This window comes from Lagenorhynchus albirostris, chromosome 7 (assembly GCF_949774975.1).
Source record: "Lagenorhynchus albirostris chromosome 7, mLagAlb1.1, whole genome shotgun sequence".
In the NCBI taxonomy this organism is placed as follows: Eukaryota; Metazoa; Chordata; class Mammalia; order Artiodactyla; family Delphinidae; genus Lagenorhynchus; species Lagenorhynchus albirostris.
In genome coordinates this window covers 16711279-16726765 of record NC_083101.1, presented here as the reverse complement: position 1 = coordinate 16726765, position 15487 = coordinate 16711279, and the positions used below count along the sequence as shown (strand labels likewise).

Here is a 15487-nt window from a genome sequence, read left to right as displayed (position 1 = left end):
GATCATGTCTGCATGGAAGAAAGTGTGATTATATTGCAAGGGGAATATTTGCATTTGACATAGATGTCTCCAGATGTTTGAGTTAGGTCCTCACTCTAGTGCTGGTATGTGATTCCTTATAGACAAATGTCTGTGCTATATTCTAAGTATGCTTGAAGGCATGCATTTTTGTGTGTGTCTAGGCTATATGTGAGTGTGTTTCTTTTCATATTTAAATATGCATTCTTCATCTGTGTGTTAGTTCAAGCAAATACACAAGACTCCAAGGAGGAAAATCAAAATAGGACTGGAATATTTCCTGGATCCAAGGCTGTCACTGGTCTTCTTCCTATCAGTCCCCTCTCCCAGCTGGGAATTCTGAAAATTGCAGGTGAGGTGGACAAGAAAGGAAAGAAATGATATGACAGAAACATAAGGGGAAGAAAAAGGAAAGTTAGGCCTAGGACAGGTTCTTTGCAGCCATTTAAATTCTCTGGGTTAAACAGAGATGAAGGGTGGAATAGAAAAAAGAAAAGAAAAATTAATAATAATGCCTTAAATTTGTGTACTACCCTACAACTTAGAACATATTCACACAATTATAACCACATTTGAATCTCTTATGATCTGGGGGGGGGTAGCAGATTAAGAAGTCATTTCACCATTTTACTGGTGTAAAATCTGAAGTTCCAGGAAGTAAATTTATTAGGCCACAGAGTAAAGTGGCAGGGCCTGAACTTGGCTTCCAGCCTACACTGGGCAGCTAGCTCACTTTCCATTGTATCCCACTGCTTCATGCTTCAGGTTCACAAGACAGGAAGTGAAACTCCTGAACCTCTCTGTGTGGTTAACAGTAGTCAAGGGTTTTTCACTGAAACCATGAATCATTAGGTAAATACATATGCATATATACATTATATATACTGAGTGATTTATTTATGACACCTTTCTTTCCATAAAGGGCACAAGGGAGATTCAAAAAAACAATACATGAACAAGTTTAGTTAATTAGAACTAGAAAATCTTGACAAGGAAAAAAAGACCCTTAGAGTAAGCTTTAGCAGCGGTTTCCCGTCCTAACTCCAGGGAGACCCCCCTGGTGTTTTGGACAGTATGGCTTTTGGAGAAAGCCAAAACTCACATTCACCACTTACCCTCTGGACATTGGCTTCACCTCCCTGAGAATCTAGTTAACTCAAATATAAAAGGAGGGTAGATTATTACTTTGCAAAACTGTTTTAAGTATTAAAAATAGTACATGTTCAATATAAGGAACACTTTTAAAGGGGAGTAATCCTCTGGGACTTTATGAAGCGATGTTCTCAGCCACCTCCTCCACTTCGTTCCTTAACTCCAAGTATTACAAAAGACTTTGCAGAATGGGAGAAGAGGACTTCTCTAATAATAATTATTTTTAATGGCCATTTTTAGGCCCTATTCTACTGCTTTGTGTATGGTATCTAATTTTAAGTCCCATACTCTGCCTATTAGATGGACACTGGTAATACCAGCATTATTAACCATTAGGAAATGAAGGCTCTATAAGTAACTTATCTCAAGTCCCACAGGTAGAAAATGGCAGAGCTTGGATTTAAACGCAATAGACCTCTCAGTCATTCTTCTTAGGACACCTATGAGTTCATGTAGTACCTTCCAGGAACTTGCTGGTAATTTCCAGAAAAGTGAGAGTCCAGAAGGAGGCTGGGGTTCTGACAACAGCATGGGTGGAGGCCAAGTCAGAAAGAAACTCCCTAATTAGAATTAGTCCTCCTATGGTTCCACTGGTTGGCCAGGGCTCAACAGAATCCAGATATGAAGGTTAAACCAAAGGATGTGTGTTGGGCTGAAAGATGAGCTGTGTGAGAGACATGAGGCAGTACTTGAAATCAACCATTTCCTCCAACAATGACGAACTAAGCCTTTCCCACTTTAATTATCTTTTCTGATGTAGTAATTTCTTTTCAATGAGGCTCCCAGGACTCCATGCAAATAGGTCTATTCAAATGGCCTTCCAGATAGGCTCAACTGTTTCTGTATTTATAGCAATTACCCACCAACCTGTACTCAGAGATACCTTTCTGCCACATGACTTGGAATAAGGCTGTTCCTTTCAATGCCTTCATTAAATGGCAGGGATGTGTCATTGGAAATCAACACAATAAGGAGACTTAACTGATGTAGTTTGAGTACATCAACTTTAGCAATGCACCTTGACACAGAATTTAAGTTGGACTGTCAGGAGGAGCAACAAAGCGTGCCTCTTGGACTGACTTTCCCACTGGCACCATTATTCTCACTTCTTTCAGGCTGTCTAATGAGAGGAGGACCCAAATAATTGAGAATTTGGACTTAGAATTTCAGCCTAGTACCTAGAATGCCAATTATCTATTTTGCTAAGTGAAGAATACAGATGCTTTGAAAATCAGGAGTGCTAGAAAATCTGGCTTTCATTTTCTTCCAATGGAATATTCTAGTCATTGTTGCTAAATATAGGGGGGACAGAGTTTTTATTTATTTATTTATTTGCCTGCGCTGAGGCTTAGCTGCAGCATGCAGGATCTTCGATCTTTGTTGTGGCACGAGGGATCTTTTCATTGCGGCATGTGAACTCTTAGTTGCGGCATGTGGGATCTAGTTCCCTGACCAGGGATTGAACCCGGGCCCCCTGCATTGCGAGCGTGGAGTTTTAGCTACTGGACCACCAGGGAAGTCTCTAGGGAGGACAAGTTTTAAAAAATCCTATATGGACTTCTTTATGTGGCTACTATTCTAGCAGATGCATACAGTGGACTTGGATTTGAAGGTCCTGCCACACCTTCACAAGATAATTTTAGATAAGTTTCTTAATCTCTCTAATTTCAGTTTGTTTTCTTGAATAGGAAGGGTAAGTTTCTCCTATATTACAGGGCTACTACAAAGATAAAATAGAGAGTGGAAGGGAGATGGAGCACAGCTCCAAATTTACCTGCCTGAAGGGGCTGCCTTACGAGCAAGAAATATCCCAAGCCTGGCATGAAGGTGACATAGAAAACTGGAACCTGAAAGTCTCTAAGGCAGGAGGCTCACACCCATAGTCAAACTCAGTGATTCCACTCTCAGGGAGGGAGAATGGAAAGAGATGGCAGGGTCCTAGCTCTGAAAAACACAGTGAATTATCAGACACCATTGCTAGAATTTTAAAAGGGGCAAAATGCAAATGATGCAACCAGCAAGGGCTTAATCTCCAAAATATACAAACAGCTCATACAACTCAACAACAAAAAAACAAACAACCCAATTGAAAAATGGGCAGAAGACCTTAATAGACATTTCTCCAAAGAAGACATATAGATGGCCAGTAGACACATGGAAAGATGCTTAACATCACTAATTATTAGAGAAATGCAAATCAAAACTACAATGAGGTAGCACCTCACACCAGTCAGAATGGCCATAGTTGGTGCAGCCACTATGGAAAACAGTGTGGAGGTTCCTCAGAAGACTAAAAATATAACTACCATATGATCCAGCAATCCCACTCCTGGGCACATACCTGGACAAAATCCGAAAGATATATGCACCCCAATGTTCACAGCAGCACAATTCACAATAGCCAAAACATGAAAACAACCTAAATGTCCATTGACAGATGAATGCATAAAGATGTGGTACATATATACAATGGAATATTACTCAGCCATAAAAAGGAACAAAATAATGCCATTTGCATCAACATGGATGCAACTAGAGATTATCATACTAAGTGAAGTAAAGTCAGAAAGAAAAACAAATACCATATGATATCACTTATATGTGGAATCTAAAATATGGCACAAATGAGCCTATCTATGAAATAGAAATAGACTCACAGACATAGAGATCAGACTTGTGGTTGCCAAGGAAGAGGGGAGGGAGAAGGACGGACTGGGATTTTGGGGTTGGTAGATGCAAACTATTACATTCAGAATGGATAAACAACAAGGTCCTACTCTATGGCACAGGGAACTATATCCAATCTCCTGGGATAAACCTTAATGGAAAAGAATATTTAAAAAAGAATGTATATATGTCTAAAAATAAAGGGCAAAAGCCAGACTCTGTCCATTTATAATGGAGCAGAATTCTGACGCAGGGGACACTGAACTTCCTGTGAGAGTAGAAACCAAGACCTGGTTCAGGGTCTTCATTTACTTGTGTGATTGTGGGCAAGTCATTCAAGTGCCTTGAGGCTCAGATTTCAATACATAAAATGGGGGTGATACTATCTTCTTTGCAGACCTCACTGAGCTATAATGACAATACTGATAATAACCAATAGTTATCTTCAATTGAGCAATCATTTTGTGCAAGGGCCTTATATATACTATCTCATTTACTTTGTCACATCAATGAATTAGGAAGATACTAATTATTTCCAATTTATAGATGAGGAGACTGACACTTGGAGTCATTCTGTAATGTGCCCAAGGTCACCTGTTAATGAATGACAGCTCTGAGGTTAGGATGTAAGTCTACTTCACTCCATAACTAAGACAAGTAAGCACTGTACTATGTCAAGAGCACTCTCTTCCCACAAAAATGCATAAAGCCTTCCATCTCATCGTCATAATTTTGATTGGTATTGACCAAAGAGAATTATTACTATTGTTACTTATCAAGATTACTATTACAGCCATAAGAACCTGTGAAAAAGTAAATTAGGGCTTCCCTGGTGGCGCAGTGGTTGAGAGTCCGCCTGCCAATGCAGGGGACGTGGGTTCGTGCCCCGGTCCGGGAGGATCCCACATGCCGCGGAGCGGCTGGGCCCGTGAGCCACGGCCGCTGAGCCTGCACGTCCGGAGCCTGTGCTCCGCGACGGGAGAGGCCGCGGCCGGCAGTGAGAGGCCCGCGTACCGCAAAAAAAAAAAAAAAAGTAAAAAAAGTAAATTAAAGATACACATGATGCCTCTCGGGCTGCAGGACATCTGGATGCTCAGAGCCTAAGGCCGATGCCACCAGGACCGCAGAGGGAGAAGGGTTTTATCTTTTAATAAAGCTGTTGGACTAATCTGAAAAAAAAATACACATGATGAAAGATTCTTAACAATGGACAAATCAGGTCCACTAGATCATGCCTTTCCTGTAAACAACATGTTTATGTTGCTGTATCATTTTTCCAGTCAGTCTGACTTCCTGATGGAAATCACAGACCTATGACTGAACACAGAGGTTATGGGGAAATTCCAAAAGCTAAGGACTTTCCAGACGGCTGGAATAAGGTCACACGCTCTGGGTTCCGTTATGGAACTCACAGAGTTTTCAACTCATAGTGAAACCTGTGGAATAAATGGCTGATCAAAAGGAATCAAATATATTGAGCGGCATGTGAGCTTATCTGATTGCTGCCACTACCAGTTTCCTCACTTGGACAAAAAGGAAATGGGTGCCCAGAGAGGATAAGTAACTTGTCTAAGGTCACACAGCTTCTATGCATTAATCACAAAAATAACTAATATTTGCTAAGCTTTTGGTACATGCCTGGGACTGTTCCAATCTGTATATTAATTCATTTAACTGTTAAAATTAAATGGGCACATACTAATAGCTTTGCCATTTTTCAGATGAAGAAACTGAGGTCCAAAGGTGAATTGTCCACTTGGAAGGAAACTAGGATGTGAACCCAAGTTGGCCTGATTCTCAGGGCTGCATTCTTTCCACCAAGTAACAGCTATTCACCAGGGGTATTCAGAGGACTGATTGGAGAAAAATTCAGACAAGGTCAGTACCTCCCACGCCATCTAGAAATTGAAAGTTTATAAGGCAGTGTCTGCTACTCTCTTTGATTTTACAGAAGTAGAGATCTACCTCCCTGTGACAGTGCTAAGTGACGATTCTGAGTGTGAATGTGCTTTCGGCACAAATTGTTCTGTCCTAATAGTCTTGATTATAATTATAAAATAATGGGTTTCTGAGAGGCTGCAAGCAGTTCTGGGAATGGCAATAAGGGTTTAGACACGACATGTTGCTTATGCGAGAAGTGTTTTGTTGAAAATGAAACCCACGTTTAGGAGAAAGGATGGTGATGTATGCTCTTAAGAAACTATCTCACTATGTAATTAAATCAAAACCAGTCAGTCGCCAATCTGAGCTCTTGTCTCACACTAACAACACCCCATCTCCCGTGAGCCAAGACAGGACTGACCTGAAATAACCCAGCCTGGCTTTTATCCACTGCTCCCTAGGACGTCATGCCTCCATCTTTCCAGGGCCCCGCTGTGAGATGTGGTCACATGGCCCACCTTCTTTCTGGGACTCAGTCTTATCTTCTTTAGATTCTTCCCATCTCCACAAAAGAGGAATGAATACTGTTCCTGTTTAAGGAAATCCCTGGGAGGCATTATTTGGAAAGAGGAAGTTGAAAATAAGGGAGGATTATAAGAAAAAGTTTCAGAGGCTCTGAACTTCTCACAAAATCTCCAGACAAGCTGTCTTTGACTTTATTTCTTAGATGGGTAACAGAAGTCTCTCTCCAAAGGTTAGATAAGCCTTCTCTGTTCCAAGATACTAAAGTTAGATTAAGCTACTTAATCCAACATGTTTTCTAAGGTCTCTAGGTCTCTCTCTCTTTCTCATCTGTTCTCTCTTCTTCTAGCCTCTTCCCTCACCCTTCATTTGCACTCAGTCTGTTTTCACCAAGGACTTCTGGCAGCTTACAATTGAGATGCTTTCAGTAGAACTATTAAAAGTGGGAATAATATATCAAGATGATAAAGCTTACCAACTCTGACTTTTAAAAAAGTGCTTGGCTTAAGAATCACTTGAGGTCTTTGACTATATATTTCTATCTATTTTTCTAGCCTTGTTTATCATCCTTATTGCTGGAAATTCTGATTTAGTATCAGAGGTTGAGCCTAAGGAATCTGTATTTTAAAATATTCCCCAAGTGATTTTAATGCACTGACAGATCTGAGAATCACAGTTACAATAGAAAATGGAGGACAATACCCTACGTTTAATATGATTGCTGGTTTCGTCCTTGAGATTTATTGCTAAGATTCATAACAACCAAGGCAAGACCAACAGAATGAAACATGTGATCCTTCTTGTTAAACATCCCTTACTGGTCAGAAAATGTCTCTTTCTTTCACACGGTTACATTTGCTTCTTCTCAATCCCACCAGATCAGACTCACTGGGAGATTAGCCGGGCCTGTTTGATTTTGAGTTTACAGTATCCATTTAGACATTGTGACCTAGGCAAGTTTTTAGTTCTCCTGGTTCCTCTTAGTGTGTTGCCAATTTCCTTTCTTCATGCTCCAGGATAGTTGAGACCTAGCATAAACGTATACCAGAAAAACGTCACGGTCTGCCCTGAACTCTCTGAGGCATCTGCTGCCTATTTTATTTTTCTGATGTTCCATTGCAAAATAAATCAAAATAAAACTTGTCAGCTCCACTTTTGCAAACTGACTATTCAGCTTGCCATTGACTCTCAAGATTCCAAAAATGGTTTTCTCTGGGAAACACCAGGATCTCCTGGGCAAGAACCTGCTGGGCCATTATCAGTCTTCCCAGGATCCTCTTTTTGGTACTGTTGAGGGCAGGTGTAGCAGTGGGCATTGAAGGTTGATATTCAATAGATTTGACCTTTAAACTTGAGACCCTGAATCTCTGGAAGAGTCTACTGCTCTCCAGAGGGAAATACTTGCTGTAAAAACTTCTACCTTGCAAGGAGCAGTTTTGAAATTATGGCAGGAGATAAATCTCTGACTGTTCAGCTCACTGCCGGGTCCTGCTGAGTCCTTTCTACACATCACCTTTGACTGGATTGGCTGTGGTCTGTGTCTCGTCCAGGTCTGAGAACCGAGCACCTCAAGGAGCAGGGAATATTGTTGTTGGTTACTGGAATACTAGCTGCTGAGCTCAGGTAAGTGAGCAGAGGCAGTAGATGCATAGTTCAAAACTCCTCTCTGGACTCGAGTTTCCTGCCTGTAAAATGGGATACTTGGGCTGGATCAGCATTTTCCAAAGAGTGGTATGTTGCTAAAAAAGATGGTTTTATGTGGATAACTGATGAGTATATTACCTTCAATGATTATGTATATATTTTCATGGTTATTTTCTATTTGTAATAAGTTTGTGCGTAGTAAGGAATATGATCCATTAAAATATATATGTAAGTTTATAATGTGGGCCTTTTTAGGAAAAATAAAACAGAGAACAAAATGAATAATACAAGAGATATGCAGATGTGGGGAGAAGTTAAAAGTGCCATGAAAAAATTGTCTATTGGAAAGCAATGAACCAAACAGCCGTTGAGGGTCAGGCCAGCTCTCTGACATCCTAGCATGTTCACCTCTCCAGGACTATTTCCTTATCTATAAAATGCAGGAGTTGGAGTAAATGTCCTTTCCAGCAATTCCATTCTATGACTAGAGGTGTAACTCTATCAGGCAGATGGTCCAGCACCCTTAACATGTGGTTTTAGCATTTGAAAACTCCTGATACTATACGAAATTGGGAAACACTAATCAAGCAGTTTTATTCATGCATTTATAATTTTTTCCACTCTCCCTCACTTATGGAAAAGATTCAGCTATTAATCTAGGTGAGGACTAGAGAAAGACTATGGAAGCAGGGGTTAAGACAATGGGATGGTGAATTGCCTCCACCACTATCTGCTTAACAAACACTCGCTGATCTCTTTGTCCCTTGGCCTCTGTTTCTTTGTCTGGGGAGTGATGGTTTATGGAGTCACTTCTACGACAGATATGAGAAGCAAATGAAACAGAAGATTCAAGACATTTTAGGGAAGTGCTATTACATGGGAGGGGTTAGTATCATTCTGGATGGAAAACTCCTTGAAAGAAGGGTTCCTCTTCTGTCCAATTGTATAATCCCCAAAATACCTCCCAGCTTGCCTACACATTTAAAAATCTTTTAAATTAATCCATGTCACCTTTATAAGATTCTTCTAAATTTTAGCAATGTGTATACTTGACTATTTTGAATTATCTTAAGGAGAAAACTACAGTTTGTCTAAATCCAAGCCATTTCTTATACTATAATGCTTGCAATTGTCCTTTCCTTTCCCATACTTGACATTTAAAGTGATATCTCACAGGCTCCTGAACAGTTAGCTACGGAGGCACTGCCTGACCCCTCGTGCCTCTCACCATCTGCAAATTCTTGCCAGTTAAGAGTAAACACTCTGCATAAATTTCACAATTGGCGGTTGGTAATTGCAGAGACCTCTGGTTCCTCATTCCTTCCTGCTCTCTTTCTTAAAATGTCATGTGTGATTATCCCTTCTATCACTGTGGGGCTGCTATTATCCCTCAACCATATGCCACTGCAAACAGCCACCAAAGATGTACTCAGCGGCCAGGCTGCCAGACCTCCCAGGCACTTCCCTTCTCAAGCAGTGAGGTCAAGCAGTTCCCTTCCTGAGCCGTGGCATCTGCCTTTAAATAATTCTTTTTCCTTTGCCTGACGCAGACCCCTGTCTTTGCTCTTCACTCTTTTCTGGCTCTTGAAACAGTTTTGAAGAAAACTCATCCAATTATCTGGGGTTCAATTCTGGTGTCATTCTAGCCTGTCTAAATGTCACCGCAATCTTCCTTTCTTTGCACCTTCTTATTGGGTGCTAAGCTGATTCTTACCTGGGAAATCCTGTCTCCCTCTCTGCCCTGAAATGACAATATTCCACCTTCCTTACTTTTTGATGTTTTTCTCCCTTTGCTCTTTTCCTTCCCTTCTTTCTGTGATCTTCATTAACCGCTTCTGCATGTCACAGTGCTGACTGCATTACCCCAAAGAATGTGCCTTTTCTTCTTCTAAAAGAAGGAGAGGAATGCCAGCTTGGGAATCAGACAGATCTCTGCTCTGATGCTACGTCTTACAGTATCTGCCTTGTCTGACCCAGCGGTAAAATGAGGACACTAATACGTGCCTCTCAGATTTGTTGGCAGTTTAATTAAAGTAAAGCTCTCGCTCTCCTTTTTCTTCTTGAAAGTTTTCTTTTTTACTCATCATTCCATCTAACATTCATGGGGAAGCTACACTGCTGTCAGCACAGTGCGAGACACACAAGGGTGCAGGAATAAATAACAAAGACATGCTCTCAACACTGAGAAGTTCAGATTCAATTTGGTGGGGGTGATGTGTCAACAGATAATTCACACACACACACACACACACACACACACACACACTGTTATGCCAACATGGGAGCCAGGTTGTTCTGCCTAGAAGCAGTTGAGGAAGGCTTTACAGAAGAGGTGCTATTTGAGCGGGAAATTTTAAAAGAATAGCTCTGCAGGTGGAGCATGGTGGAAGATGATGAGGGAGGGGAATTCTTAGACAAAAGAATAGCATGAATGCAAAGCTGAAATCTGGGAAACAGCAGGTAGAAGAACACAGCTATAGCACAAAGAGGTGGAAAGTATATAGTAGAAATAGTTAATTGTGTAGATGCCGAGAGTTAACTGCCATCAGGAGACTCTGGCAAGGTCATTTAATCAGTCTCAGTTGGCTCATCCTTCAGTTAAGGATAATGTATTAAATGAGTTAATACAAGCAAAGAGCAAGGTTCTTGGCAATCACTCAAAAATACTAACTTTTGGTATGTGCTTATGCTAAGAGGCAGGGAGGATACAATCAGATTGAAAGCCCTGGTAATTTAGCATTAACTCCGCTGGATTGTGGTTCCTGGAATTTAGGAGGCCCAAGTTCTCATCCTGATGTTGCTGTACACTTGCTGTGTGATACTGGTGAAGCTATAATTTAGACTTGAGGTAATGTGACTTGTTATTTGGTTTGCTTTAAATACTTTCCGGGAATTGCCATGACCTCACCCTCCCTTTCAGGAAACAAAATAGCATATTGGAATGTTACAACATCAGGGCTGGAGAATCACCATTGTAAAGGGACTGTGTCACTGGCTATAAAATTGTTGTCAGTTGTATAACGGAGTTACATAATTTCCCCTTCCCCTATTTTTATGACAAAGGGTCAAAGATTCATGACATGGCAGTTTTGCTTCTCTGGAGTAGACACTCCAGCTGAAAAGAATCCATCACCTAGAAATTAGCAGCGTACGGAGCCAGAAACCGGAGAACATCCACTGAATGCAGTTTTATACCAGATGGTGAAAAGGTACAAAGAGAAGAGACGGCTGCCTCCTGTCCTCAAGGAGATGCCAGTTGGGTGGTAGAGACAGAACGTGAAACACCAGAAAAAGAAATCTTCCAAAGAACTCTGTATGAGTACAGCAGTCTCAGGCCTAGGCTCCCCTGTCTCTCTCTGCTGGCCTCCTGTTCTGCCTAATGTCGCAGGAACAGTGAGAGGCGAGGCCTAGATTCGAGTCAGATCTGCTTGATCCCACTGAACGAAGCTGACTGTGTGTGAAGGAGAGACCACTGGAGTAGTGCGGTAGTAGCAGTCATAAAATGATAGGAACACTACCCCTACTGATGATAATACAAAAGGGCAGAGATGGAGGAAAAAGGGTGGGGAAACACGCGAGGGATTAACTGGAGTGGTTCCACTTCAATCTGTTTTATATTCAGGGCTCTGGTTAAAAGTTTTAGCCTTATTTTCTCCCCTTTCTTCCTTCCTTCCTTCTTCCTTCCTTCCTTCCTCCCTCCCTCCCTCCTTCCCTTCCTCTTTCTCTTTCTTTCTTTCTTTCACTCTTCTAAAGCTTTTGCTCAACTCTCTATCCAGTGCAGAAATTCCTTCCACTACCATAAAACAATAAGAATAAAAACCACACTAATTTTTAAAAAGTTATTAACTCCACTTATACTAACAAAGCAGTCTTTGAGCAGTTACCATGTGCCAGGCCCTATGCTGGGCATTTTATGTGAATCACCCCATTCAATGTTCCCAAAAACCCCTGAGGTAGGTGTCCTCATCATCCCCATTGAGCAGGGGGAAACTGAGGCTTAGGGAGGTTGAACGGATTCTTCCAAATCATGCAGCTAGTGAACTGCAGTTAGTAAGGCTGTAACCCATGTGTGCCTGATCACCAATACTGGGTGGGCTCTCAAATCCCGTCCTCAAATATCTATTATTCATAATGGTTCAGATTATGCTCAAAACGCCAGTGATGGGGCTAATTATTCCCCCAAGTGCCTCATTTCATTGTTTGACATGTCTGTTGACAGATATATAAATACAAACATTTAAATTGAGCCCCAATCCACCTCCCTATACATGAGAGTTGGTCTATCATTTTCACCTGTGATATGGAAGCGCTGAGAGCTGCTGCTTTACAGGCACTGGTGTGTAAGATAAAGTGTTGTCCAGAAAGGCAGTTGGAGCCAGAGCCTGCCCTTTGCTCAGCAGGAGCTCCTGGCTGGCCTGGAGCAGAAAGCCTTTGCCCTGGGGCAGAGACAGCATTCCGGGAGAAGCCTCCTGCAGAGACTTTCCCTTTTTCTGGCTTCCCTCTTTGACTTTCTCCAAGACACTGACTGAGGTCTCTGGGAGGTAGGAGATGCTAAATGATCACACACAGAGGTTCCCTCCTCTGCCACCTCCATGAGGAATGTCATTTGTCCGTGTTGTTCACCAGTTTCTCTCCAGTACACTGGGGTACTTAATGTAATGTGTTCACATGAAACAGGGTGATGCATGTAAGACACTCAGCAGTGCCCAGCACATGGTTCCTGCACAGTTGCCCATGTGGTCAGCTTCAGTAACTAGCTGCTGAGCAAACGTTGAATGGGGCATCGGGAAGCAGTCGTATGTAGTTCTTACAGGCATGGAAACTGGAGGAGGCAACTGAGAATCCCTATCTGGCAGCCTTCTTGTCCCCCATAGACTGGAGAGCAGAATAGATATAATTCCAGAATTCTGTGCCTACTCATTTAAAGTCCTTGACTGAGCTCACATTACTGGCCAGGCCCTGAAGGGGAGCGGTGTAAAAACCCAAACAAGGCATGACCTCCACACTCAGTAGGGTCAAGGTCTAGCAGAGCAGACAGGGAAGCATAGCGTGACGGCACATTCCTAAAAGTGTACACGGTGCTGTGGGTCATCAGGCAGCCAGCTGATAACTAGGGCTTACCTTTCTAGATAACTTCCTCTATGCCTGGCGTTCTTCAAAAGCTTGATGTGAATTTACTCATTTACTTCTCACTCAAATCCCATTATACAAATAGGAAACTAAACCACAGAGCAGCTAACAACTCTGCCCTAGATTATTACAAACCCAGAGGTCACAGAAATGTGATTTGAACTAGTCTGCGTCTAGAGTGTAGTTCTTACCATGCCTCTATCTACCACTCGGAGATAGAACAGAATAGAATACAATTTAGAAAACATTTTCTGAATGTCTGCCATGGCTCTGTTCCAGCTAGGGATGAGAACAATGAACAAAAGCACTATTCTTAATCTGTTCGAGTTGCTGATTTAGTGGAGAGAGAGACAGATGTGAACTTGTGGGTTACACTGTAGTGTGACATACATGAGGCAAAGATTAGTGATTAATAACGGTGGGTTTAATGACAGACATACCTAAATCTACCAAGTGGAAGCTGTGTGACCTGGCCAGGTTATTGAACTCCTCTCTTCTTAAGTTTCATCGCCTTGCCTGGTAAAATGACAATAATGCAGATACTTGCCTCAGACAATTACAATGGCATAAAATAAATTGAGATGATGACTAGAAAGTAATTGGTACACTGTCACATAGTAAGTCCTCAGTAAGTGATACCTATTATTATAATTATTTTCAATGATAAAAATATGGGTGAGGCAAAGAAGAGAGAAACCTGGAAAGGAGGCAGGAGACAAGATCTGAAGGACCTGAAATTGCTTAAGGTATTGGGAAATGGCGAAACTCTACTAAGAAGACATAAGATCAGAAATAATCTTTAGTTCTGTCACTCAGGGGATGGTATGGCAGATGGATTGAAAGGAAAAAGATGGGAACCAAAAGACCAGTCAGTAGAACATGAAGGCCATAACCTCAACTGCTTTTTTTTTTTTTTTCGGTACTCGGGCCTCTCACTGTTGTGGCCTCTCCCGTTGCGGCGCACAGGCTCCGGATGCACAGGCTCAGCGGCCATGGCTCACGGGCCCAGCCGCTCCGCGGCATGTGGGATCTTCCAGGACCGGGGCACGAACCTGTGTCCCCTGCATCGGCAGGCGGACTCTCAACCGCTGCGCCACCAGGGAAGCCCCCACCTCAACTGCTTTGATGAATGTCAGAGAGATTCCTGATCTTGTTACAGAAGAAACTGAAAGTTCAGGAGCCCTCGAATCCTTGGCCCCTTTGAATCCCATCTCATAAAGCACGGGGTTGGGGGACCTTCAGGGCCAGAAACACAGTCTGTTCTTTTGGGGAGAAGGTAGCAGCAGTGATGTCTCCTGTGGTCTGACCAAACAACATGGGCACTACTCATTCATCTCGATAGCCGAGCGTGAGATATATATAGAGCCGCGGTGACAAGAGGCAGACGGTACTTTAATTTGAGCAAAGGCACCAAGTGGAAGAGACAGGAGGCCCTTCTGAATGCAGATGTAACATGACCGACTTTATTTTTTTATTATTATTTTTGTATCCCATCGCAAAGACTCAGTCTTGTCACGTCTCCCGTTGCATTTGGCCAAACACCAGAGGAAAAAGAGACACAATCTAGGCCAGGGGTTATGAAAGGAAAGAAACTTTTCTGAAAAAAAGAAAAAATATATATACAGGCCTCTTAGTCCCTTGGAGGGTTGGAAAGAGAAAGGGTAGGATTACCGGTAATCCCCACGCTATCATTTACTTTTTATGAGCTCACACGTCACTCTCTCTTAAATCCCCGAAACTTGCTGCAGAATACATTAGCCAGAGGACAGTGGGGAGGCCTGCTTAAAGTATAATAAGTACTGGTTCAGGCTCGTGTGTGTGTGTGTGTGTGTGTGTGTGTGTGTGTGTTTCTGTTTTTTTCTTTTTTCCCTTCCTCCTTTTCTATCTACGTGTTCCTCCTCTGCAAATGGCTGCTTTGTCACCTTCTCCTTTGTTTGTCTGGATTTTAATCACATGCCTCAAGGCTCCTGAGATTTAGAGATAGGCCAGCCTGGGTCTGATTTTACCACTTCATGCATGTGTGACCTTGAGACAGTCATGGCGCCTTCCTCATGCTCAATTTGTTTCCATGTAAGGTGAGGATAAAGGATGCGTACCTTCTCAGGTTCAGGTGGGATGGATTGAGATAATAGAGGTAGAATGAGGCCATGTGATAGAGGTCCTATAAACACTAGATCCCCACTAGTGACTGCATGGCCCCACTGCTCTCATGGCCTGAAAATCCTCCCACCATCCTGTGCCATGGGCTTCTCCGTGTTTGCAAAGCCTATGCAAGGGAGACTTCTTGCCTCCAGGATTCTCCCCTTTGATGCATCCACTACACCACCCCATGACTGATAGACCTAAAGCTCATTTCTGATCTTGCCCCTTCCTACAATAAGGAGCCTCACCATTTCCCAACACCCAATTTCCATCTCCTCAAAGCCTTTCTATCTTTCAAGGTCCAGCTAAAACTCCATTTCTTCTCGGAAGC

At 42.3% G+C, this 15487-nt stretch overlaps 1 long non-coding RNA gene across 1 annotated transcript in view; it reads left to right on the top strand.

Moving 5' to 3' along the window:
• The first annotated feature begins 54 nt into the window (after positions 1 to 54).
• The window catches only part of LOC132523405 (uncharacterized), a 29645-nt gene continuing 14212 nt past the window's right edge, over positions 55 to 15487 (top strand). The window contains exons 1-2 of the long non-coding RNA XR_009541514.1: positions 55 to 370; positions 5559 to 5715. This is a non-coding gene — a long non-coding RNA (uncharacterized LOC132523405). The remainder of the gene's footprint in view (positions 371 to 5558; positions 5716 to 15487) is intronic.